This window comes from Cavia porcellus, unplaced genomic scaffold, assembly GCF_034190915.1.
Source record: "Cavia porcellus strain 051 isolate PalLab524CR breed Dunkin Hartley unplaced genomic scaffold, mCavPor4.1 scaffold_12, whole genome shotgun sequence".
Lineage (NCBI taxonomy): Eukaryota > Metazoa > Chordata > Mammalia > Rodentia > Caviidae > Cavia > Cavia porcellus.
In genome coordinates, this window is record NW_026947495.1 from 52,714,876 (window position 1) to 52,741,579 (window position 26,704).

At 34.6% G+C, this 26,704-nt stretch overlaps 1 pseudogene; it reads right to left on the minus strand.

Moving 5' to 3' along the window:
* On the minus strand, positions 1-17,422 carry LOC100718901 (intraflagellar transport protein 70A-like; annotated as a pseudogene).
* Positions 17,423-26,704: the final 9,282 nt, after the last annotated feature.

The window sequence follows — 26,704 nt, forward strand, 5'->3', positions numbered from 1 at the left end:
TCAACTCATTGAACTCATATGGGACAGTGCTAACTCTGTAACAGGAGATATATTTCTGCTATGAATTTCACAGTGTTCTGGATACTGAATATTTTCCTAAATAACACTGTCTCAAAGTGCAATCATGTATTTTGGCCTATTTTTTAAAAAGGAAAAAAAAAAAAAAAACATCTTTTGTCATAATACCAAGTATCAGTTCCCAGATTTTTATTGTAAGATGCCAAACTTTTGATAACTTGAGAAATGCCAGTCATAAATTTTGGTGAAACAAAGTGTTCCTATCACCAAATTCACAATGCAGAGATGGTAGATTTTCTTTATTTTAAAGTGAAAAAATAATTTTAAAAATTATACAGAATTTCATAACAATATAATAGGGAATTAGCAATGCTTAATTATATTCATATTGTTAACTTCAAACTTGTTGCTCAGATTACAAGATATAGACACATAAAATTGACCAAACAATGTAAGCACAAACTGTTTTTTTCAATGAACTAAGAGTAATTAGTAGTATAATGATCTTAGTTATCTTGTGCGTGTGTGTGTGTACTTTTCTTTTCCTTTTCTTATTTTCTCCGTTCCCTCATCCCAGCTGTTGTAGGATAGCTGCCCTTCTTCTCATTCATTTTTTTATTAACTCCTTAGTTTATCATTTTGACTCATCATAATATAAGAAACACAGATGTTAACTAGTACAATAGTGGTGATATTCAGAATATTATCACAATGTTTCCTGAGTACAATCCATAGAAATCAATGGTTGTATTTGTTTCCCTATATGAATGGAACATGAGTTACATTCAACTTCCATTTATCATAGTCATTACAGAATTCCATAGATTTACAAGAAGATCTTTTCTACCAATGGATAATTTTCAAAGTTCCGGAGATATTTGCTTGGGCTATCAACATGGGAATGCATTTCTCAGGAGTTTCATCATATTCAGTCAATGGCTTTGTGACAAAATCATCAGCTGTACTGCATCTTGCTTCCAGGACTTGCTTGGTGAGTTTCTGGACCTGCTCTGTCAGCTTCACTGAGAGCCTATCAGAGTTAGTGAAAGCTTCTTCTGGAATTCTCTGGCAAGTGATCATGGCATCCAAGAAGTCATACAAACAGGGTTGAAAGAACTTACAATTCAAATGGGCATTTTCTGCTAGAGCATCTGCTGCCAGATCAAGGTGGCAGGACTAAGGTATTGCCAACATTGTGGCCATCAGTGCTCTTAGTGGCCATACCCACACAGAGCTCAAGTGTTGGCAGATGACATGATCGGTATGTTGGCAATATGCCTCAGAGTTGGGGCACCACATGTTGCTGTGATGGTCCAGCACCAGATTGTAGGAAAGGTCTAGCTGGTAGACTGAGCCATGCAGAGACACAAAGGACTTGGAACACAGTTTCAGACAGCAGACAACCCAGGTTGAGCTGGCCATCATAGCCATTCTTGCCCTGGTTCCTCCTGTTTCCCCAGCACAGCAGTTGCTCTAGCAGGCTCCTGGCCCCTGGTAGATTTCCCTTATTGCACTTGATCCCAGCTTGCAAGCAGAGGACCTGGATCTGATAGGCAAGCTTGTCTAGGAGGAAGAGGGTGACCTCAGTGGCTTCTGGATAAAAGACCTGGTGCAGGTGGTAATGCTCTGGTTCATGGTACAGCTGGTTTAGCTGCTTAAAGCATGAAATCCTACTGGCAATGTAGCAGTAGCCCTGTAGCTTCAGGCCAACATGAGTTGGTACACCACCACAGTGAACTCCCTCTTTGAGATCTGTGCATTGCTCACTCAGGCCACAAGCATCATGATTACTGAGTGTGTTGCTTTCCAAGGCCAATTTTTATTTTAAAAATGAATATGAAAGGAATGATCCTAAAAGCAAGCCTTTAATATAAAAGAGAAAGGTTTTTCGTAGAGATTTTAAAATGCCAATCAATTCAAACAATATCAAGCAAACAAACAACTTTATCAAAAAATGGACAAAGGATGTGATTAGGTAATTGTCAAAAAAGTCATACAAATGGCCGATTAGTATATGAAAAAATGTTCAGTAATGCTACTCATCAGCGAAATGCACAGCTAATCACAGGAAATGTCATCTGAACATGTTAGAATGTTTTAGTGAGAAAGAAGAAAGTTCTATGTAGCAAAGGGAATCTATTGTACACTCTTGATGGCATGTAAACAGCATTAATAACTTAAAGATTCCCCAAATATAGAAAAACCTAATTTTCATATGATCTAGTAATCTCAATACTCACTCTATTTCCATAAGAAAAAATTGTTTTTATTCATTTGTTCTTTGGTTCATGATTCGCAACAACCAATATGAAGAAACAATCTAAGTGTCCACTGACAGAAAAATGAATAAAGAAAATATGGGTTTCACATAAACACACACAGACATATGATGTAATATTATTTAGCCTCAAAAGAGAAGAACATCCTGTCTACTTGTGACAACATATGTGCAAACATGGAGTTCATTATTTTAAATGAAGTAGACACAGAAAGACAAATTCTGTTTGGTCTCACCTATATGTGGAGTCTAGAAAGTTGAACTCATGCAAGCAGAAAGAATGAATCGTGTTTGCCAGGAGGCGATGAGGGCAGGGTGGTAACCAGGGAGAAGTAGAGATATTAGGGTTAGAAGCAAGGCACAGAGCCTCAAGATGCAAAGTTCTTAGATCTATTGGAAAGCACGATTACTATAGTTAATAATTTATACTTAAAATCATTGAAAGAGTAGATCTTACATGTTTTCAGAATAAATGAAGAGTTATGACTGTGTGTGAGGTGAGGGATATGTGAATGAGCTTATTGTGGTAATCACTTTACAGTGTATCCATATACCAAGAATCATTTATATCTACACATACATGTGAATTCCAAAACGCATATACATAAACAAATCATCAATAATTATTTCAATCAATTATCAATAATTATTTCATCAATTATACTTTAGGAAAACTGAAAAACAATGAACCCAAACACAAAGATTTGCCAGTCTTCTCATTCCCCCGTCTATACCCAGTATTATGAAGAATTACAATGCTTTGAGAAAGGCTGAGTAGGGAGGTGGAGTGTGGAACTATTTTAACAGCATTTCCAGGATTTTTCAGTGACTCATAGTTCTAGGCATTCATGTGAATTCCCAACTTGCATTTTAAACTTTGCAATCATTTAAAAAGAGCATGCCTTCCAACTTTTCATGATAATGAGATTAAAACTTCCACATAGAGAGCTTTAAAATAGTGTTAGTTTTGCATTCCTTCTCCCCCACCCCTGCATATTGATGTACTCAATCACATTGTAAGTAGAATTGCTTCTTGAATTTTAGAGAGGAAAAACAGCGAATGATAGATGTGAGATGCAGAATATCACTCGAACTTTTGGCCCATCTTCAGAAGGTGGCATGGTTACTTACATGTTACAACTTTACTTGATTGCTTTGCTTCGGTTTCCTCCCTCAGTATGCCTATCAGTCAGCTTTGCTATGTTAATAAACATCCCTTTAATTTCAGTGACTTAAGCATCAAACATTTTTCTTACTTACATTTACATGAATGTTGCAGGTCAATTAGTGTGATCTCTGCATATCTGTTCATTTTGGGACTCCTACTGAAAGATCCATTCTAACCCAAAAGCACTAAGAAGCAGCCTAAGAAGCATGATGTGTCAGGCTGGCTTATAAATGCAAAATGAAGTTAATTAACTGTTACGAGTAGTTACCATAATACAGATTTTCAGACAGCAAGGGATTGGTTACAGGGGATTTTTTTATACCACTTTTCGGAGGTGAAAAGTTTCATTTATAGTTATTAATTAGTTTTGCTTACATAATCTGTTTTCATCTACTCAGGAATTCTGAAGTCTGCTTACCAGTTTTACAAGCATATATTTGTTTTAAAAACTTTGCTCAAATTGGACAGTTGACAGGCCATCTCATGTTTTGTTGCTCCAAAGATATCAGAATCAGCCCAATATCATAGAGCAAGGACTTCTTGTCCCATAGTATACACCAAAAGCTTTATAGAAAATTTATAGAAAGAATGAATAAATAGTAGTGAATTAAAATCCAACATACTGCAGTATGAAAGAGGTATGAATATTATTTTTCCCAACTCAAATGTACAAAATGTTTAAAGAGTCTCTACTTTCTATAAGAAAATTTAATCTGGATATTGAAATCCCGTCTCTGAGCTGAGAGAGCTTTCTCTGCTTTTTTTCTCTGATTCTTCCCTCCCTGCCTCACTCTATTATGACACGGTTCTCAATCTTACACTATGGCAGTGTCCAATGGAATACAGATGTCATTCATTTGTTCATAGAAGAAGTTGCCAAGATATCTGATTTATAGCACTCTTTAGGTCTTTCAAATATGCATCTTTTTTCCTGAACTATGGTCATGGATATTTTATGAATTTAATTTGTTCCTTTTTTCCTACAAATACTAGGTAACTTCTTTCTTAAAGCCTTATTATATCTCTGTTGATTTCATCCAAAAAAGAGTGCAAGGCATTGCTAATTCCCTGATCTTATCAAATTGGCAGATCTTGAAGCAACTCTGAATTTCAGCTCTATACTTGAAATATAATCTCTGATTTAGAATCCAGAAGATTCTTGGTATGCTAGTTTGAATTGTCTAAGATCCTACAACAAAGTCATAAATCCAAGGAGTTTATTTGCAAAAAAAATAAAATTCCAATTACTATGTGGGAAAAATAATATAAGAAATAGAATAGTATATACAGTCTCATTAACACAGTGGGAGATGGAAGCTTTGTCTTAAGCAGAAATACTGACAGTTAGTGAGTCCCACAGAGGGAATAATTGGGGCATCCATCTGCTAGTTCTTGAGAAGTTCTGTTGCATACTCAGAAGAGGTTGAAAAACACAACAGTAAACCAGTGACTGTCAACAGCTTCTGGGCCAGGATTTGTAAGTAAAATAAACAGGATTCATGAGCTAATTTGTCTTGTTGCTCTGCTGTTTTCCCTAATCCTCGTTCATGCCACACTCACATCTTGCACAGTGCACATCAAGTTATCTGTATCTGGAGAGGAAAATTAAAAGCCAAGCAAAAATGGAAAGAAAAACCAGCTAATATTTCAATATTGCATGTGTTGTAATCTCGGTATCCTACAGTGGTCTGATGTGAAAGGAGTATGTATGTGCTCGTCTAATTGATGAATAACAACCTAATTTCTCAGTGAATTAATATAATAGTAATTTATTTTTTACTTATGGCACAGTAAAATATAGGTAGACTGTGAGATGCAAGAAGTGGAGATTGCGCACCAGGCAGAAACTCAGGCCCTTTCCTTATTGTGGCTAGACTTGTGGGTCTGTGCATATATATCTCTTAATTTCTTTAGGTAAGAAGAGTTGTCTATAGAAGTCTTTTATTGGTAAATACAAATTTTAGTTTACTTTTATTTATCAAAATTCAGTCACATGGCTGAAAAGGAGGTCTAATGAATCTACCTGCTTAGAAGGAAAAAGGAAACACAACAGAAACCAACTGGTCTATTGTTTTTACAGAGTAAAAATTGACGTGAGTAAAATGTTGAAGCAGGGAATTTGAAGACATTAGTACCAATTATAGTTCTCCACTTAACATCCTACTGCTAAAACCTAGTTATCTAACATGTATGCTTCAGTTTTTTAATCTGTAAAATAGGAAAAATTAGTATCTGTGGCACCTATTTAAACTTGGAAACTTCCACAATTCAAAGCAATATTAGAAATATTGGTTTATTGCATGTTCTTAAGAGATGTGCATCTATTATCAGGCAGCACCAGGACCTACTGACTAAGCAGCATTGTGTCACACATGTGTGGTGGTGAGTATGTAATCCCAGGACTCTGAGGGGCTGGGGCAGAGGACTACAAGTTTGAACCCAACCTAAGCATCTTGGTGAGGCCCTAAGTCTCAAAATTAAAATCTCAAAATTAAAAAAAAAAATAAAGAGTGAATATATACTTCAATGTACAGAGCCTAGGTTTGAGTCTCAGTACTATAGTTGGAATAGTGTGGTAGTAGTAATTTAAGAAGATGTATTAATGTCAATAGGTAGCAATCTTCATTTTATAATTTCCCAGTACACAAAGTTTTTCTATATTCAAAGCTTGAGATTGATTGACCTCATCTAATCTTTTCACTGTACAGCTAAAGAAATAAAGGCCCCAGTGATGTAGAATAATTCACTGCATCATGCTGGTTGATATTAGACTAAGGCTCAGCCTCCCACGTTCTCAGTTGTGTTGTGCTTGTCTATTTTTCCTAGAATATTCTGTTAATATTCATTTTATTTTTAGCATATTTAATGGCTTTGTGCTATTAGGATCAGGTCACTTTGGAATCGGAGTTAGTGATCATAAAAACTAAGATAATTTTGTAGAAATTCGAACTGCTAAACTGCAAACTGTTAAGATTACAGAATGAATTTTATAATCAGCCATGAAATTTTTGACAATTGGAATTATTCTGCAATATTCAGTTTAAATTAAATTCTTTCTATGATGGTTGCCAAGAAAATGAGTAAAGAAAACTGAAGAAAGTGGAATGAGACAAAATTCTTAGAGTGTGTACAAATATTAAAACATTTGTTTCATTTTAATGGAACATGTTTTAAGTATATACTATTAATCTCTATGAAATAATTAAATGTCTTATAAAATAACAAGAAGAAAAAGGTTAACTTAAAATCTATCCTACTAAAAAGTTAAACGATATAACATAAGATTCAAATACATCTGGGTGAATAGATCCCAGTATTTTTTTTTTTTTTATTGGTACAAAGGATCAAATTCACAACCTAGCACTTGCCAGGTAGACAGTTTGCTGCTGAGCTCTATCCCCAGCTCCCCAGCATTTTATATAAAAAAGAAAACAAATAAAAATAGTTTTAGCAGTTAAATAATAACTGACTATTTCAGAACAAGAATATCAAAAATTTTCTGTTATGGAAGTTATAGCTGAAAATATTTTCTTTTTCCTAAATTTTTCCTCGTCAAAAAAAAAAAAAAAAAATGATACTTGTCCCTACTCTTGAGTCCTTGAAATATTCCTAGGAGTTCTTTTTATTATTTACACACTGAAGTTCAGTATAACGTAAGTACGTCGTTTATGGGGAAAATTACATAGTTTTCAACCATTTAACAAGCAAAAGCTATGTGGAAGCCTTTGGCTGTGTCCTAAGGAGATACAAAATAGAGTAAATTACACTACACAATGTGATGTTCTATAAACAAATAGTCTCCCTTGCTTTCAAATCAATGTCCCATCTATGAAAAACAAAGAAAATGCTTCAGAATTTTAAATATTTCAAACTCCAAAAAATTTTCTATTCAGGGATATAAGACTGCTAAATTAACTTGATCTCAAAATAAAATGCTTTATTCCTTTCAGTTATTAAGCTAGTATAACTGCCCCTTAAATTAGAAAATAAAACTGGAAAATGACTATATATACATGAACTAACAAAAGAAGATAGATTTGATGAGGAAGGCATCATCATGATTCCTAATTTTGAAGCAGCATAGTGAAAAATTGAGGGACCTTTCAGTGACCCTGGATGAGTTCGTATAAAAGTTTGACTTCTTAGTTAGTGATCAGAAAAATGGGGATTATTTTGTGAAGTCTTGAAAAACTGTATAAAATGACAGCAAAAAATTATCTTCAAAGTTTTTTCAGTGTCGGTTTTCAGTAAGCTTCATGTGTAATATAAACATTTAAAAAGTGTAGTTTAGTAACAGAAGAAATAGCCCAGGTTTGTTTCAACAGCCCATAAGAATGCCCTGCATTCAAAAGTTGTAGGAATTTAGGCAAAGAGTAAGCTAATTGTCACGCATTGAAAATGCACAAAACAGTAAAGGAAGCAGAAGGAAATTTAAGAGCTGAGATTTGAAACAACGAGGTTGTGTTTCATCACAACGAAGGCATAGAGTCTGAAGCCAACTTTTTCAGTTGTTGAAACACTAGACAAGGAGAGGCCTGATATCTTTAAATCTGTGAAAGCAGATTGTTTCAAGAAATGCTGTATTTCACGACGATTTTAATCAGACATCTTTAACTAGCAGAAATATTTTTACTTTTAATGTATTTAGAGGCATTAAGGTTTGAATTTGAGATGCATCCTTTCTTGCTTGAATATTTGCTCTTAATTAAAATGCTTTGTATCCTTTAATCCTTTATATCCTTTAGTTTTTTTTTGCTGTATATGAAATTTTAAATCATGTAGAATTAGTGAGAATATAAACTTTCTTTTATAATAGCTTTATCTTCATAATACTAAAGTCTTATTAAAGTGTGGTAAAGTTAAAATATCTGTAAAATATGATCCTGATATTAATTTTGGAGGGTTTAATTTTTTTTGAAATGGATATTAATTGCTCTAAAGATTAAAGTATTATTCTTTGATGTTTCTGGAATGTATTCATCCCTTGAGATATGCCATTACATACCTTTCCTTCCCAGAAATTTTGCATTTAGGGACATGACAGTTTAATTTACATAATTGACTCCTTTTTATTTTTCACCACTAAATATAAAGCATGTGGTTTCACAGAAATTTTGAAGGTGCTTATTTAGAGAACAAATTTAATTGAAAATATTTTTTACAATATCCTTATGATGTGCTCAATAATGACTTAGAAGTAACTCTGGAAAATAAGTATAATGGCCTTATTTTGAAAAAGTGACAATATCAATCACAGAATAGTACACATAAAAGAGATAATTACCCAAAAGAATTATATTGATAAAGTATGCTATTGATAACGGAAGAGTATAACAAAAGAATACAATTATTAGATTAGAATGTTTGGAAAACTGAGGCAAAATATAAACCTGGGGTAGAATTTAGTTTGTAGAAGATACTCTTTCAAAAAGAAAATTCAGATATATATATATATATATATATATATATATATATATATATATAATTTCTGGGATGGTGAGAAGTGAGCCATCATGTGAATCAGTAATTTAGAGTCAAATTCTAGAAAGCCATAGTGGAAGCCAACAGAGAACAGGGAGAAGTTGATTAACAGAAAAATGCCAGGTAAAGGTCAAGGAAAATTGGGATGGGCCACTGAATTAGGTGAACTCCAGAGTAAAGTTTCAAGAGAGCTTTAAGAATCAAAGCGACATTACAGAAGTCTATGAAGAAAAACAGTTATGATAAATGGTGGCAGGAATAGCTCACTCATCTGAGGAAAAGGAAAATTAGGGTCAAGGAAAGTTGGAGAGTGTCTGTGTGTGTGTTCAGGATACATAACACATTCCATAAAATGTGATGAAATGAAAATCAACTCTGTAGCATGAATGCATGGAATACACTATGCCTGTCAAACATAGTATATTGCAGATTATATTTTAAAAATGGATAAATTAATATTCAATGTACCATGGATCCCTTTCACATACAAGTAGCACTGTCTTCCAGGGATGAAATTTTGATGGCAAAGTTTAGGTTTCTGTTTTACTACAACAGATAATTGGTAACAATGATGACCAGTAGTCATTTAGATTAGCGGCAATGAGCAATCCTAGGAATAATTTGGTAAAATAACAGTCTATTAACCAAACATTTTTGGGTTAGTATCTTCCTGGCTAGTGCGTTTAGGACTGAAAAGTGTAGAAACTCACTTTTCCTATTCCTATAATTATAATAACCTGCTTCATTGTGTATATTTCTTGCTTTCTGATTGTTTGGTATTTTCACCCTTCAGGAAATCCTCTTTTCTGACATGGGCATGGGAAGACAGCCTGTAGCTCCCCAATGTCTCTCCCAACAATACTCTCCAACACCAGAGTCATGTGATTCAGGCTTGTCATTCAAATTCCCCTCATCTCAGGTCAAGGTGATGGTTGATCTGCTCAGGGCAGATCTATATGTGATCAAGCTAGAAAAATCAGAGGAACTCCAGGGTTTTCATCAAAGATAGCTGCAAGAAACTGATACACATATATTTTCTCTAGCACTGCTAAGTCAAGAGGACTAATAAATGCAGATCTGCCAATTGTTTTTGCAATCATATCAGAGAAACACTCTTGAAAACGAATGAAATTGCTTTAAGCTCCTGGACCCAGGAATGGCTCAGTATTCTAGCACATGATCCAGTACATTCACTTTGTTTTCCTCAATTGGCGGTCATTTGCTATAAAAAAGGTCTTGTTTTACACAAAAATGAGCACAATCTGGAGAGAAAAAATATTAGAGTAAAGAAAGTTATAACTGTTCCCTTCTTGAATGCCTAGAATAGTTTAGTCTTCAATTCTGTAAGAAATATGTATGTACTCATTTTCTACATGGCATTACAGTTGTTGCAGTCTTAAAAATTAACTTCTGTTATTAACTTCTAGGAAAATGGCAGAGTGGTTAACAGCAGGGAAAGAATCTCTCCAAATTTTGTTGTCCAGACTCCAGACCATAGCAACATGAAGAAGAGAAGGAGGAAAAATTGGATCCTAGGGACACAGGAAGGATTTAAACTGAGATTTGAAATCCATGGAGAGAGAGAATTCAGAAATTTAGCCAAAACAAGAAAACCAGAAAGGATGAGCCTTCTGGTCGGGGAGAAACAGCAAGGAAACGATGAAACCCCCAAACCGTGTGTGCCAGGGGAGTCCCCACTGGCCAGCAGGAGCAGCAAGGAAGCCCACGCAGCCTCCGTGTGCTGGCGGAGGCCCTGCTGGCTGCGGGGAGGCAGCCAGGAAGTCACTGTTTTTCCTGTCATCTGTTTTTCCTGAAATAAACTAATTCAAACAAGATTTAAATTTTTATACCTTAACTTCTGAAGCTGGAAAATTTTTGTACTAGAAAACACACATTCATTAAAACGAGAAGACAGTCTGATTTCTGTTTTCTATAGTTTATAGTTTTATGGTATGTCTTGGCCAGTTTATGATACCTTATGCATTTATTTCCCTTCATTATGTGTGGTATAAATTATATATCCTAAGTACATCAGAGTTAGTATAAGAATCAAGTTGGAAAATTCATAGGAATATATTTTATAAAGTATAGATTGCTAAAAAAACGTATTAAGTATTTTGTTTTTAAACTGACTTTTAACTTTCTTTTTTGATATATATGTCATGCCCTTGTAATGGTAAGCAGCAGAGACCTTGTATAAGAATATTGCTTATCATTGATTTTTCATAGATAAGTCTGGTTATAGGGTAAGCAAAAGATAGATGTCATTGTATTGGAATCTTAAGCTTTTTTCTGGAAAATAACGCTTTTCTGGTGTACAATTTATGTTCATCTTCTATAATCACAAAGAAACAAAGGGGATGTTTGGAAATGTTTTATTTGTTATATTATAAATCCTTAGATTCAGTGCAGTTATTCCAAAAAAGCACAAGTGCTGACTTTTTAAAGTGCTGAATGATTATGAACCTCATGCTATTTTGATACTGTTACTTGAAAAGTAATATAGAAAAGTCCTTGAATATGTCCAGAATGATACCAGAAAAATTCAATATTTGTGTAAAATTTCATAGGATCAGCTGTTTAAACAACAGCCTGATTAAATATCAATAGATGTTTTGCAAGCGTTGTAAATTTTACCCTATTATTATCTCATAACACAATTTTAAACTGGTAAACAGGTTTTCCTGAAAGCAACTAAATTACAGCGTTGTGTGTCCTTGTCCTGGAATGTAACAATATTCTACCAAAATACTCAGGAGAAAAGGGCGAGCCCTCATCCTGCCTTATCCTATGTACCAAAGATCATAACGTCTCCTAGCTGCTTTACAAATTACTTCATTTCAAACATGCACAAAAATCTGTGTCTTTTCTTAGTCTTACAGAATTTAAGTTCTCTTCATCATGCCTTATAGGAACAAATAACATAATAATATAGCAAGATGTAAATTCTGATGAAAAGCTTATACTGGGATGCTTTTCCTCCTGTTTGTATTTTCTTGCTGTATCATAAACTTCTGATTTTTTAAGGTTATTATCAATCAAAATTTTGCCTTTTAACTCTGTCCATTTAAATTATGATTATCTGCTGTTTATTACTTAGATAATGATTAAAGTATAGTTATTGTGGATTTAGGACATCTTGTGGTTTACTTGTTCTTTTAATTTGAGAATGTAATTAAGAAATAAATATGTAACAGTTTGAATAGATTTAAAATGTTAAGTTCCTCCAATGTAGGAGAGTATTTTACAATTCTATATCAGTCTGAGAACTAATCATGAGTCCATAATTGGCCAATGCATATATCAGTATCACTCAGAAATTATTAATACATCTTCAATTAAAATAGTTTCTTAACAGTAAAAAATTGCAACTGAAATATTTTTTTTATTTTTTGTAATTTTTCTTTTATCTTCACTTGATTTTTGAAGGAAAAAATTTTAAAATATCTATTAGTAGTGTAAGTGCTGAAATTTTATGGAATCATGATTGATAGAAATAAAGCAAATGAGCGAACAAAATTTTAAGCCTCCAAGTAATATAGGGGAAAGAAACCCCCAACCTGCTAGATGTCTGGTGTAAGTTCACATTCTCTAAAGACGAAGAATGAATTTTAGGAACAATGAAGGTTAAGAGCAGAATATATTTATTGAGAGAAAGAAAGCTTCTTTCTGAAAGAGGTGGAAGGGGTCCTGAGTGGGTTGCAGAGGACCCTGCCTTTTCTAGGGATTTTTACAGAACAAAACCCCAAGGTGAGGCAGTTCCAAGGTGGGAAAAAATGAGAAATTGCAAGGTAGGCCTGAGATGGGACAAAACTATGATCAATCAATAAGATCATGAGTATAAGTGCTCAAGTGAAAGTGATTAAGTTGGGACTAAATAAGGAAGCAAGTCATGTAGCAAGCAGACATGAGTGAATACAGAACAGGGGCTCTTCTTGCAGGGGATTGGGTTAGTAGCCCCTTGTGGCTTCCTCAAGGTGGTGGATACCTATTTAGAATATCAGTTCCTGGTGTTTATTCTTAAGAAGTACATGGGTGCATTTGTTTTAACTTTTGTCTTGCGATCTGGCCCACAGCATGTCTGTTCCCTTCGCAGTTGCAAGATACTTGATCTTCTGCACTGACTCCTTTGAGGGCCTAAGCTGTCTGACTTCCTATTGTAATTTATATCTAACTCAGTTGCCTATTACAAATGATAAATGGTTGAAGATGAATCTTCTTCATTATTGACACCACATTGAAAATTAATATTGTTTGTTTTCCCAAACAGAACCAAATTAAATTTATTTAAAAACTAAATTATTATTCATCTTTTTTGAAAGTTCTAAATAACTGATTTTATTTTTATCCCTAAATTTCCTTTCATATATCAAATTATATTCCAATCTTCACCTATAGTTCATTCCCTTCAATCAGCCTAACAGTACTATAAGCTGTAGACACAAAATATAAATCAATTTTTTCTGTATTGTTTAGCTTTGCGTTACATAGTGTTAGAAGTCTAGGAAACACTGAAAGTGCACATATTTTAATGTAATCTATAAATACTTTATAAGGCATATATTTTAAAAATTGATTTAGTTTTTTCCTGTACCATTCTGGCTCTTCTACAACAAATAGAAAAAAAATAAAACAACGAAAATGAAATTTTTAAAAATTGTATGCTCACCAGACTGCCAAGAATTCTCCTTATGGATATTCAATGCTTCTAATTTCTAATGGATTGCTTTTACAGTTTTTGGAGTATTGCCACTGAATTTCTCCTTAATTTATTGTCAGATGGTTTCTAGTGGACTTTTTTCAGTGGTTTGCTGAACTCCCCTTAGTAGTCTGCTCTGAGTCACCCAAGACTTCATCAGTAGAGGTTTCTTGACCTGTGCCCACAGGCTAGTGAGCTCAAGTCAGGGAATCACTCCATCCTGGCTGCCAATGCTCTTCCAGGTAAGGCCATTTTGTTTCCAAAAAAATTGCTGGACCTCTTCTAGTCCACTGGCAGCCTGACTCCTGGATCAATCCCAATGAACAAAGTATGGTCAGTTGGCTGCTGCCAATGGAAATCTGACCCCTCATGCTCAAACATGACACCTTTCATGAGGGAGTTTGGTGCTGCAGGAAAAATAATCATGATTATTTTTAAAAAAAGAAACTAGTGTTTAGTGTAGTTAAAACAAGTAGGCACCATAAACCACAACACTGTCGCCAAGCAAATTTACAAATTAGAGATGTTACTGATTTTGAGCTATATATTTTCTCTTCTATTCACTTTTTTTTCCTCCAGGTCATTTGTTTCAAATTTTCGTCCACTATTTTATCACCAAAACATGTTTTATTATTTTAGAGATTTTCGGCAAACAGAATTTTAAGTTAAATTAATACTTTATAATAATCTTTTCTATATTTCTATGCTAGACATTGAGTTTAGAATGATCTGGATAGATAAATCCAGATTAAAAAATTTATAACAGTGCAGAAGATCTTCTTCATTCAAGGAAACAACTTGCTTACCTTCTGTTTGGGAAAAGTAAGATAAGACCTCTGTGCTTCCTCAAAAAAATGCAAGGGTGGTCTATGGCCGGAATTTTGCTATTCTCACAGCTACAGGAAAGTAAAGCAGAGGGTTCCCTAGTGTCTTTTTGTCACTCAGTGTTTATTATATCATAATCTGGGGAAGGCAGAAGAATCTGTATATCAATATTCATACTAATATTTGTACTAAAAAGAATAATTAAAATTTATTTTGTGCTAAGTGTACATTATCTCTTTTAAACCATGAATATAATATGAAATAAGCAAATTTTATGCTAATTTTCTAAAAATTGAAATGAAGACATAGGAAAGTTTAACAAATTGCTAGAATTCAGACAGTAGGGGTGGTTGGTAGAGGAGGAATTTGGAACTAGAAGTCTGAGATCAGACTTTAATTTTTTTGTCACTAAAAAAAAGTGAAATCTTTGATCTCATCTGACCAAAATTTTAAAATATAGTATATGAAATATTAAAAATCTATTTGCAGTGCCTGTCTGGCAAGCACAAGGTCATGGATTTGATTTCCAGAACAAAAAGTTAAATTAAATTAAACTAAAAATAAAGTGTATTTACAAAACAACATAATAAGAAAAAATATACTGTCAGTGAAGCCTATCCTCTGGACTGGAGAAGAAATTTTACTGATTGCCTTTTAGGATTCATATGCTTCACATTTCTCTTCTAGCCTCTCCGCACTCCCAAGGCCACTGTGGAATCAGGAACTGTCACCTCCTGGTGGGAAGCTCTTCTCACAGCCCTTACACACTGTTATTCAGGGAGTTCTTTCATACACAACCTGTGTTGAGTGAAATCAAACCTTTTGAGGTCAGACACCATTCATATTTGTATCTCTAGTGCCTGGTTAAATAAAACCATTACACCTACTTTTAAAATTGAGAAATTTGCACAGATAGATGGTGTGTCTTGTACATGTCACATGGTGAGTATCCTGAGATTAAAGGACAATCTCGCGCCCCACACCTTATGATCTTCAAATGAGCTCAAACTAGATAAAAACAAGGTGAATGAGGTGGAATAGAAGTCTGAAAAGAGTAGCAAAAATTTGGTAATCTAAAGTTACAGATTTTTTTTTCTTCTAACTAAAGAAAACCAGAGCAAAAGTGTTCTTTCAGCCTAGAGGTTGTAATTGTTTTAATTGTAAGGACATGAAAAGTGGGAAATGGAAACAAATACTTTCCACAGTAGTAAAATATATACTGAGATAAGAGTCACCAATATTTACCAGATTCTTCAGGTTTGAAGATTACTGATTTTTCCCAACACATGTTGGTTTAAAGGAAGCAAATTCAGATAAAAAGACTCTGCATGCTCTCCCATTTCCAGTAAGGTTAAGAAAAATAAGTGCCTGCCCAAGGTTTTCAAATTTGTGGACAACAACAACAAAGAAGAATCAGGCTGGCTTAATTTGCTGGTTTAATCTTACAATCTGCCACTTGTGATTGGTATGGAGTCTGCTTTTCTATACTGGATTAACCTGAGGCCCTGTGGTCAGCCTGGACCCTCCTGCTTCCTCACTGGACTCTCGCTGCCCAGCTAGATCCAGCATCACGGAGCAGTGTCTCATGCATCCAACGTAGTCTCACTTTTCTTCCACTGTGCAGCCGTGTGGCGATTCAGAGGTGGAGGGACAGCTGATTAGGCGGTGGAATCATTCCTGTGTCTGAGAGACTTTAAAAAGAAATTCCTTCGGTATAAACTCGGAAATGAAAAAAAAAAAAAAAATTCAACAAACAAAGTCCGGCATATACAGGAAATGAAGCCAAAGGGAGCTGTGAAGACAGCTAAGCTCCCTGTAAGGACAGGACTGAACCATGGACTAGCTAGCTCAGTACTCTGGATGCAATGTAACAATCAAATAGTGATGTAATGACAACTCTATTCTATTATTTCCTCTACCTGCTTATGCAGAACTATACAAATTTACATGTGAAAAATGTTTTGAGCACAAAGTTGTGTTATAGTTTTTTTCAGTATAACTTTTTCTAAATCTTTCATAAAAGATTCAGTCAAAGCAAGTAGTCTTCTAAACTCTGAGTTAGGAATGCCCATGTATACTACCTAGTGTAACTGATAGAGTTTTGATCTTGTACATAGTTCACCGAGTCTATACTACAAAAAATACTCACCGCACCTTAATTCAGATAAATACAATGTCCAGCAAACTATATAGCCATTTGTTTTAAATGAAAAAATAACAAACTAGGAAATTCCCTTTCTAAAACCGTATATACATATTTTACCATTTGAATCAATCAGTAATTATGAGAATTATATTCAGGGAAAGTATTGTTCTAGGCACTAGTAATATGCAAGAAAAGGACAAAATTCAATAAAATTGAACTCAATAATTTAGTGTGTTAAATTTCTTTTGTTGCTCAACAACTCTAGTTAATTTAAAATAAAATAACTTGCAAAATTACTAATATTATCAATATTATAGAGTTAATTTCACTATATGAGAAGTAAAATGTAACAAATTTAATAATATTTTTTATACAAACTTCAATAGTGAATCTCTTTCTTCCTAGAACTCAGTACCAAATTCAAGATACACATTTCCAATGTTGACTTCTTAGGTGGCAACATGATCTTTGAAAATACCCTGATGGACCCATAAACTGTGGAATGCTAAAACAACACAAAATATATGTATTTGTCTTCTATCACTGCCTTAACAAATTACCACAAATTTACTGGCTTAAAACAACACAGTTTTATTACCTTACAGTTCTGTAGGTCAGAAGGCTGACATGGGTCACACAGCGGTAAAAAGAAGGTGTTGTCAGGGCTGCATTCCTTTTTGGAGGTTCTGGGCAGAATCTGTTATCTGTTCCTGTTTCCAGAGAGCTTGCATTCTTGGCTGGTGGCACTCTTTCTCCATCCACAAAGCCATCGATATCCCAGGCCTCTCGTGTTTCATGCAGAAACATCCCTGTGTCATCACGGGAGGAAATGTTCTCACATTTTAAAGAACTTGTTAAATTATATCAAGCCTGCCTGGCTAATCCAGGAAAAGCTCCCCATTTTCAAGCTCCTAGCCATAGCTACATCTGTAGAGCTTCTTTGTCATGAACATGCTCCCAGGTTTCAGGGATTACGATGTGGATATCTTTGAGAGAGGCCTTCATTTCATATCACAACATAGTCTTCCAATTTATTTTTTAATAATGCATTTCAAATTCTAACTCATATACAAAGTTTTGCTCTATTAACTAGTTTTTTACTCATTTGCTCATTCATTCAGTCCTCTAAACATGTTTACAAAACATTAACAAAACATTTATTATTAGTAACGTACCACAGCAGATGAAATTAGTTTCCTCACTATTGCTTCTTCTAAACCTTGATCAGCCTAATCGAAACAGTAACTTGTTCCGGAGGTAGCATCCGTAGTCTAATACAAAGGAAATACCTAAATCAGTTTATGTAGACTATTTTAATAGTACCATCTCCTTAGAGCTTTGTTTTATATTCCCACTGGAAGCAATCTCATCCCAACACGTTTAACACCTTACTTTTATGATTTAATGACAGCCTGTTTGCAGTTATATGTAAATTTCTGTACCTCTTAAAGATCATAATTGCTTTAGATTCAAAACCCATTTACATCTGAATCCTGGAGGAACCCATCATGACAATCAACATATTTCAACTTTCTACAAATGCAATATCTGTGGAATTTTAAAAAGTTGATTATATCATGAAACAATAGAAAATACACTGCGATTTAGTTTTGTCTTAATATTTTACCATATTCCAAAGTAATAAATATTGTGAGAAAAAGAACAAAGTAGATTAATTGAAGTTTAAGGCCATAATAGCAAGAAAACCTATGCGATTTGCCAATTTATGAAGCCAAAATGGAGAATTATGGAGAAATTTCCTTGCAGATCTGCTGCTTCTGCCAAAACAGACAGCCAAAATGAAGTTTATAGTCCCTCATATTTTTCAACAATGTGCCTCACATTGTCAGTGCAGACATGCCTCCTCTGCGACCTTGAAAATAGCCTCTATCTCTTGTGTTTTCCATTTAATAAAATTATATTCTTCTCTTTAACAGTAACTTTTCACCAAACCTCTGAAACTTAGTTTCACTTGGTGAAGCTGCTGTACATCTTTTCTTTTTTAAATCAAACAACTGAAGAAATACATAACTGGATGCTCTAGGGCATGGATTTAAAATCTCCATGTGCTCCCCTCTCTTGAATTCCAACGTTTCCCTCTGGTTTACTCACCTGTTGAAGACTGTTCATTCCACATGTTCTGTTTTCTTATGTATCATTTTAAGCAAATTATACACTGTTACTCACTGAGAACATTTGTGTGGGTGTCTACTAAATTTCTTGAAACATGTCTTTGAATAACAAAGCAGATTTTGAAGTTTAACTTTTACTTTTAAATTTAAAAAGAAAGCAGTTAATTGTCTGATTTCGACTCATGCTCTCACACATACTTAATTTGAAATGTCCTGCTAAATCTTTACCATAGCAAAAAAAAAATTCCTTTTTATTGAAAGTAAAAATATTTTTAAAGTCCTATGTTACTAAGCCGTTATAATTATTTAGACTCATTGGAAGATGAGTTTTTGCAACTAAAATCGAAAGGAAATTAACCTGTGGACACTGCTGTTAGTGTATTTTTAGCTCAAATCTTAGCTCCAGTAATATCATTAGATATATTTTTGTACTCTTTCATCTTCAGTTTTCTAAACAGAAAAATACAAACAGAGGGATATAAGAAGTAACTAAAGTAATGCATGAAAGTACTGAGATGATCTCTGATATGCAAGCTAATTAAATCATAGACACTACCTTATTTTGCTGGTAAAACAATGCCTTTTTATAGAATAATTTTTTTCCAAATACTGAAAGTATGATCTTTACCAAACATAACTATCTTCCTGTTGATTAGTTTAGTGAACAAACTTACTATAAAATTTTTTTTGGATTACTTTTTAGTTTATCCAGAGGGATAGTTTTGTGTATTACAAAATAGTAGAAGTAATAAATTCAATCTGGATTCAGAAAAAAAATAATACACATTTGTTTTCCATAAATATTGATCATCAAGCTCCCATATTAACACAAAAATTTAATATAATCATTTTGAATGTATTATTTTATTAAAACACCATCAACAACAAATTCAAGAAGGAAAATGAATTAGATTTATCAATATGAAGTTGATAGTATTTTTGATCTTTCGGATATCTGCAGTATTACTTTTTAAAAAGTTAATGTAATGTATTGCCTTCTGAGAGGAAAAAAAAAAAGTCTCTTGATAAGAAAAAAAAGACAGAAAAAAGAAAACCCCAGCAACACCGGTTTTTATGTTGTGCCCTGTCCAGCTGACACCGTCCTTGTGGAAAGCCAATGACTTGTTAGTACCCCTAGCAGCAGTGTGAACAGATGCGTCCCTGACAGGCGATGGATGGTCAGGGTCCATCTGGCCAGTGCAGCTCGGACAGAAATGATGTATACAGCTTCATCAGCGAATGACTGTCATCAATCGTGGGCCATGGATAGCATAAATGACAGCTATGCTGCAGCTGAGACCCCAGGTGTGAGACTGAGGAGGACTGATTTAAGAATGCTGGGTAATCAGGAATGTATAGGCTCCTGGACTTTAATTTGTATCTTTAACCTCCTATAAATATCCTACTATACTGTAGCAGGTATGTGTTTTTTACTGTCTCATCATGAAATTAGCTTCAGGATGATGGCTGTTCTTGGCTCTATTTTAACTACTGGTGTCTTCAGTTCCCAGGCTCTAAGTCCAAATCCAAGAGCTATCCTGGCTGCTGTGCAGTATGCCCACATTTAATTATTACCTCATTGATTTTTCATACATTTCAATTTTCCCTTCTTTATGTCACAGTGGCTGTCCTGTGGGGAGTTGTTTATCTTTTCGAGATTTCCTTCTTTGGATTAAAAATTATTTTTGTTTGTCTTCTGTCTCTCTCAGTCATGTGCCCACACCTCCTCAAGAATGTCTAATTGCAGCAGTCTGGAGGTAGTCAGTCTTTGCAGACCACGCAGAAGAGAACATTTCCAGTTAGGACATGACCTTATAAAGGAAACAACATTCTTCTGCTTATCCACCAACAAAAGGTACCTGGTTTTTAAATGGTCTCTCTTTAGTATGCATTAAAGATCATGCATAATTTGCATCTATTAGCATTTTATTATATCACTGGCACTGGGGAAAAGAAAATGAAAACAATTATTGTATTCTCAGAGGACATTTCTTTACTTATAACTATTTTATAGTAAATCATTTTTGTTTATCAGTTTACTGGATGCAGTAAATGTGGAAACTGGAGACTGAGAGGATTCTAAAAGCCTGGGAATTTAAAGAGAGGCGTCACATGCTTTTCAGTGAAAGCCCTTCAAAAACTTCTAACTCATTAAAATGAATTATGTCAATTACAACTAGTAGATCTGGCAAACATTTAAATTTTTTGGAGAATTCCTTCTTCCCTGCCTTAAAAAAAAAATCTCACAGATTTTCAGCTCTCTCCATATAAGAGTTAAAGCAGCTTAAATAATATTTGGATTAAAAAAAGAGGTCAAACTATAAGAATTCTGTTTTCAAAATAAATTTAAGTCTGATAATCTGGCTAGAAGCTAGGGAGTGAGTTGTTATGAACCCAAGAGAAAATCTGACCTATTCTACTTCCTTAAAGAAGGTTACACAAAGGCATCCTAAGCCCAAGGAAGCTCCTTTTGTTTTTAATATATATAAAAATAGAATAGGATAAGAAATAATAATGCAAACTCTTCAGGCATATCCAGAAGATTTTAAAAAGCATGATTTGTTAAGATTTTCCATCATTACAACCTCCAAAGCAAACATGATAGTTGAGAAGGAGAGACAGGAGAGAGCATGAATGAGAGAGAAGGAGAGAGAGAGAAGAGGATGAGGACCAAGGAGGAATAGAAGGGGAGGGGAGGGAAGAGAGAAAGGATAGATCTGTATCTTTTTGCATTTGTTAAAGATGAATTAAATATCTATTTGATGAGTCATACAAAACTTACTGAATTCTGTTGTAAACAAAAATACATATTTCTGTAAACTTATTAAGCAAGGAAAATTTCAGAATAAAACCATATTCTGGAGACAAACATTAAGAATTGTAAAGAGTCAAATAGTTGATGCTTTAGAGAATTGTTAGAATAGCAGATTCACCACATAAATTAGCACTCATGATATTAGAGACTGACAAAATCCCAACGAACTTAAAGACAAGTTTTGTAGACATGTTTTCTTTTCTTTTTTTTTTTTTTTTTTTTTTTTTTGTCTTTTTCGTTTTTATCAGTACCAGAGATCGAACTCACGACTGCCTGCTTGCAAGGCAGGCGCTTATGCCGCTGAGCTAAATCCCCAGTCCCTGTAGACATGTTTTCTGTATCCTTGAAGATAACTTGCACATAGTTCAAAACTGAAATGGTAGATCTGTTACTATTAAAGTTGACACATCAATTAATGCCAGAAATTCGGATTGTAACAAACGAAATTACTGAAAGTCTGCTTATCTGGCTAAAAACAAATATAAAATTTTTATTTTAGAATATTAATAATAAGCCTGAGTGCTGAGGGGCATTTTTAGACATGTGATTAATTTTGAGGCTTTCAGTAGTGATCTGTTCAACACAAATATTTTCATGAGGTTAGATGCTTGGGAAACATGAAATTTTTTACACTAGAAAATCATAATTTCAACAATAAAAGTTTCTGACTTTATGAATTTTCTAGTTGTTTGAGTTGGCCTCAAATATCACTTGTTATTTAGACAAAGTTCACAGCACTTCAATATGACAAAGCTGAGTTTAAAGATAGTTATTTAACAGATATATACGGAAAACAGAAATGTTTGTGCGACTGTGTGCAACCTAGTATAACCAAAATTTCTATACTAAATATTCCCAGTGTACAGCTATTCATAAGTATGAGCAATTTTAAAGACCTCAACACTCATTCCCTAAACTTAAACCAACTTCCTCTCTGTTCTGCTTCTTATCTGTTAGACTCCTACTTCAGGAGCAAGAGCAGCCTACTGAGAGCCACAGTCCACGCAGTGAGTGCTCTGATTTGCTCTGTGCCCTGCTCTGTCTTTGAAAGCCAAGTGTGATGAGAATCAAAACAAAACATACCAAAAAACCCAACTGAGTAATCCAGAAATACAATTTAAACAGCTGTCTCCCTTGGAAAGTACCTGCCTCTTGGATCTTTTTCTTTTTGAATTGCTTCATTTTTTTGGAATTACATGATGACGCTGTTATATCTCAGGACTGATGGGTTTTTTTCCTTCAAAAGTTTTTCCTAATGAAATGGACCTACGAGAACATATAAAGATGAGGCAAAGTAAAGGAGGTAAGTCTGTTTCCAGTTCAGATGGGTAGCACTGTAAACCCTTGTCATAGTAAGTCGATGGCAGGGGGAAATGTGTGTGTGTGTATGTGTGTGTGTGTGTGTGTGTGTGTGTGTGTGTGTGTGTGTGTGTGTGTTTATATCTAGATGTCCCCCCAAATCCTCACAAGCTCACTGGTAGACTTTTTGGGAAATGAATGGATCCCTGAATTAGTCCCGATGAATGAATGACTAAATGTAATGTGGGGAGGGGAAGCCTATTTGGAAGGAACGATTCCCGGAGGAGTGGCCTGAAGAGTGTATCATCTTTACTCCTCCTGCTACTCACACTGCTTCCCACTGCTGTGCTTTGAACTGTTTGTCCTCCGCCATCCGCTCTACCATACTACCTTGGTACCAGCTGCCTTGGTACCAGCAGACTATGGACTTAAACTTCCATAAACTGAGTCAAAGTAAGCCTTTCTTCTTTTGAGTTGTGGTGCTGGATATTGTGTCACAGTGACAAGAAAGTAATTAAGATAAAGTTTTGAAGTTGATGTGTCTGGTACTACTCACATGTCTACTTTGTTGGAGTGTCTGACTTGCGATTATGAGGTGCCAACACTATTTTCATTTTGTTTCTGTGTTTGGAAAAAAAGAAATATCCATTATCCAGAAGATCTGCAGTATTGTGAGAACAAGAGAGAGACCCAGACCCTTTACTGTGATAATGCCAGGTAGGTTCTTGGTTTTCAGACCACTCAGGACTATTAAGAATTACTCTGTCTACGCTCATGTTTATGTCTTTAGTTGATTACTTGAAATAATTTACGGAAGAAAGTTTTTTCCTCTTTTTATTAGAAAAGAATTTTTAAAACCCCAGAATTTCATTCAAATAATTATAGATTTATATATTAAGTTCTTGAAAACTTAGGAATTTAAAGGAAATTCTAATATATGTTCTACCTGAACATTTTCCTTAAGGATAACTTCTGATTCTGCTTCTTGTGATTTGTGAAGACAGTCACATTTCATTTAAGTGGTGACACAGGAACCATTGCAAGGAACACCAACAGATTAGTAGCAACGCAATTAAAAAGAATCTGAAATGGAGATGGGCACAAAATTCAGAATATCTCTAATTAAACATTTAAAAAACTTAAAGACAAGAGCAGTCATATGTAGATTATATACAGGTAAAAGGGGATGGTTTTTTAAAACCTCAAATTCAAGTTGCTTACTACAGAGTCAACTATTGTATAGGAGTCTGATCAGTATTCATTAACAGTGTGATCGGTTTTTTAAATCTATACCACTTAATTTATTACATTAAAAGCTATGCAAATTTTGAATCATTGATAGGAGTTATACTTAATGTAAATTTTTTTTTCTTTTCAATCTGCAAATAGGAAGGCTAAAGATGACACCGCGGGCTGATTGCAGTGCTCTCTCGTATTCAGTAGCTCAGATTGATTACCTTTGGGGTCCTTTCCACATGGTGGCCAACCTTAAGAAACCAGCAGTGCAGCGCTGGCAATTAGGTGGCACTAAGCACACTTTCTCAGAAAATGGCAGCTACAATGGAAGAAAAATGAGGGGTGAGATCTTAACACTGTTTTGAGATTTAATGATTTTAAAAGAACCCCAGTAAAAAGTCTTAATCTAGCCCAATCTCTTAACTTTTTTTTTTATGTTGGGGTTGGTTTCTATTTATTGAACTGTTAAATACATATCATCTCTTGTGTCTGAAGCTTAAGCAAATGAACCAAAAGCATTGCACACATTTGGCTTTTCGTTTCTTTCTTTATTTTATTCAAACCAGTACTCTTAGACAAGCACCAGTGGAGCCCAACATCATGGCACATTTCCTCACAATATACTCAAACTTCAACCAGCACCTAGGAGGAAAAAGAGTATGAGGGCTATTGAGCACGGAGAATTTTTCCAATGAATCACAATTATGTGAACACCTGTGCTAACTAAGTTTGTGCTGATCTACTGTGGAAATTTGCAAAGTGCTCAACAGCCCTGAGAATTTCTCATTTATTATCTCAAGTGGAGTGGTCTGCAACTGCACATTAGGTTGCAGTGTGAACCATGTAAGGACACGCATTCAAGACCTCATCTAGGACCTTTTCATTCTACCTGCAGGGTACAGCTGTGCCTCTTAACAGACCAGAGTTCTGCCTTTGAATGTCTGCCCAGAAAAGCTAAGGGCAAATATAGGGATCCTTCATCAGCAAGTGTGATGGTAGGCTATGCAGTGATACAGATACTTACATTTCAAGATGAATCTAGCATAGGACTGATCTTGGGAGCAACCTAACAATCAATGATATTTTTATGACCATAAAGATTTCTCATATATTACACTGAAAAGATACCATAACTCTAATGTATGAGAAAAAATTTACTCATACGCTTGAGTCTTGAACTGTCATTAATTAATTTTTTTAGCAAGGCTGAAGTAGATCCCAAACAATCTATAGACTACTTCATTTTTGAAGTGAATGATTGATGAGAATTGGAAAAAATAATTTATGAATGAAATCATCAACATAGCTAATGTCTGGATATAAGCAGTGAAATTGAGATCATAAGTTGGATACAGAGTCTATTGTTTTTTCCACAATAATGGTTCTACATAAACCTCAGACAGTGGCTTTCATTGAAATTATTTTCTGTCACAAGAACTCTAAACTACTGTGTGGTCTCTTAACGTTAATACAGTGTTAAGAATAGAACTTTCTGTGTTGCTCTGTAGACATAATAGATATATTAGCTAAATGTTCTTCCATGAAAAACACTTTTATTGCTTTGAATAATAATAAAGTTTAATAGAAGAAAAACTCAAGGATATGAATACAAAGATAGAAACAATTTTGTTTTTAAGTAATGCGTGTGAAATTTAATTATATTTAGGGACATCATATTCTTACCAATAGGATAAATGTATGTAACATTCAGTACCTATTCTAGTTGTTACTGAAGACATTATGGTAGGAGATAATGGAAGAAATTATAAAAAAATGAAATCCTATACCAGTGATGTAGCTCAGAGGCACAGCACCTGCCTGGCAAACATGAGGTCATGAGTTCAATCTCTGGCACCAAATAAATTAAAAATGAATAAATAAATAAATAGTGGGTGGAAGGAAAGAAGGGAAGAGAAAGAAAGAAAGAAAGAAAGAGAGAGAGAGAGAGAGAGAGAGAGAGAGAGAGAGAGAGAGACAGAAAGACAGAGAAAGATCTTGAAGTTACTCAGCAGCCATCAGGAGGCCCACAGGTAATGTCTGTGAGTTTGGGACCACAGGGAAAGCGCTGAGGGAATCTTAGAGTTTCTGATTTTATTCTAGTAGTGGTTGAAAGATGGAATCCCAAATGAGTAAGTTTTGATCTTTCCCTACAGGTTTTACTCATTTGAGTTGCAGCCTTTTATCTCCAGCGTTAGATGACAGATCCCCTTCCCCCTGTTGCTGCCACTGTACTTAGGTGAAAGGAGAACAAGAGGTTTGGGAGAAGCATTGCTGATAGAGCTCTGGCTTAACGGCAGAGTCTTGTAATGAAAATTAACTTTTTCTGCATTTGGCTCCATGACAATCATTTTTAAAATAGGCGTTTGTAAGGTTAGGTGAATATAGGAGGAGGAGGGAAAGAAATAGGTTTGAATAACTTCATATAACATGTGCTTGAACCTAGTAATAAAATTTATTGGGTCGTATGAGCTTAAGATATATGTTAAACAGTTGACACAGTATCTCATTTAATCTTCACAAGAGGATGACGTACTAAGATACAGAAAATAAAGTGAGAGTGGCTATCTAATCCCCAGTCCTGTTAAAAATAAGACTTGAACCCTCTAG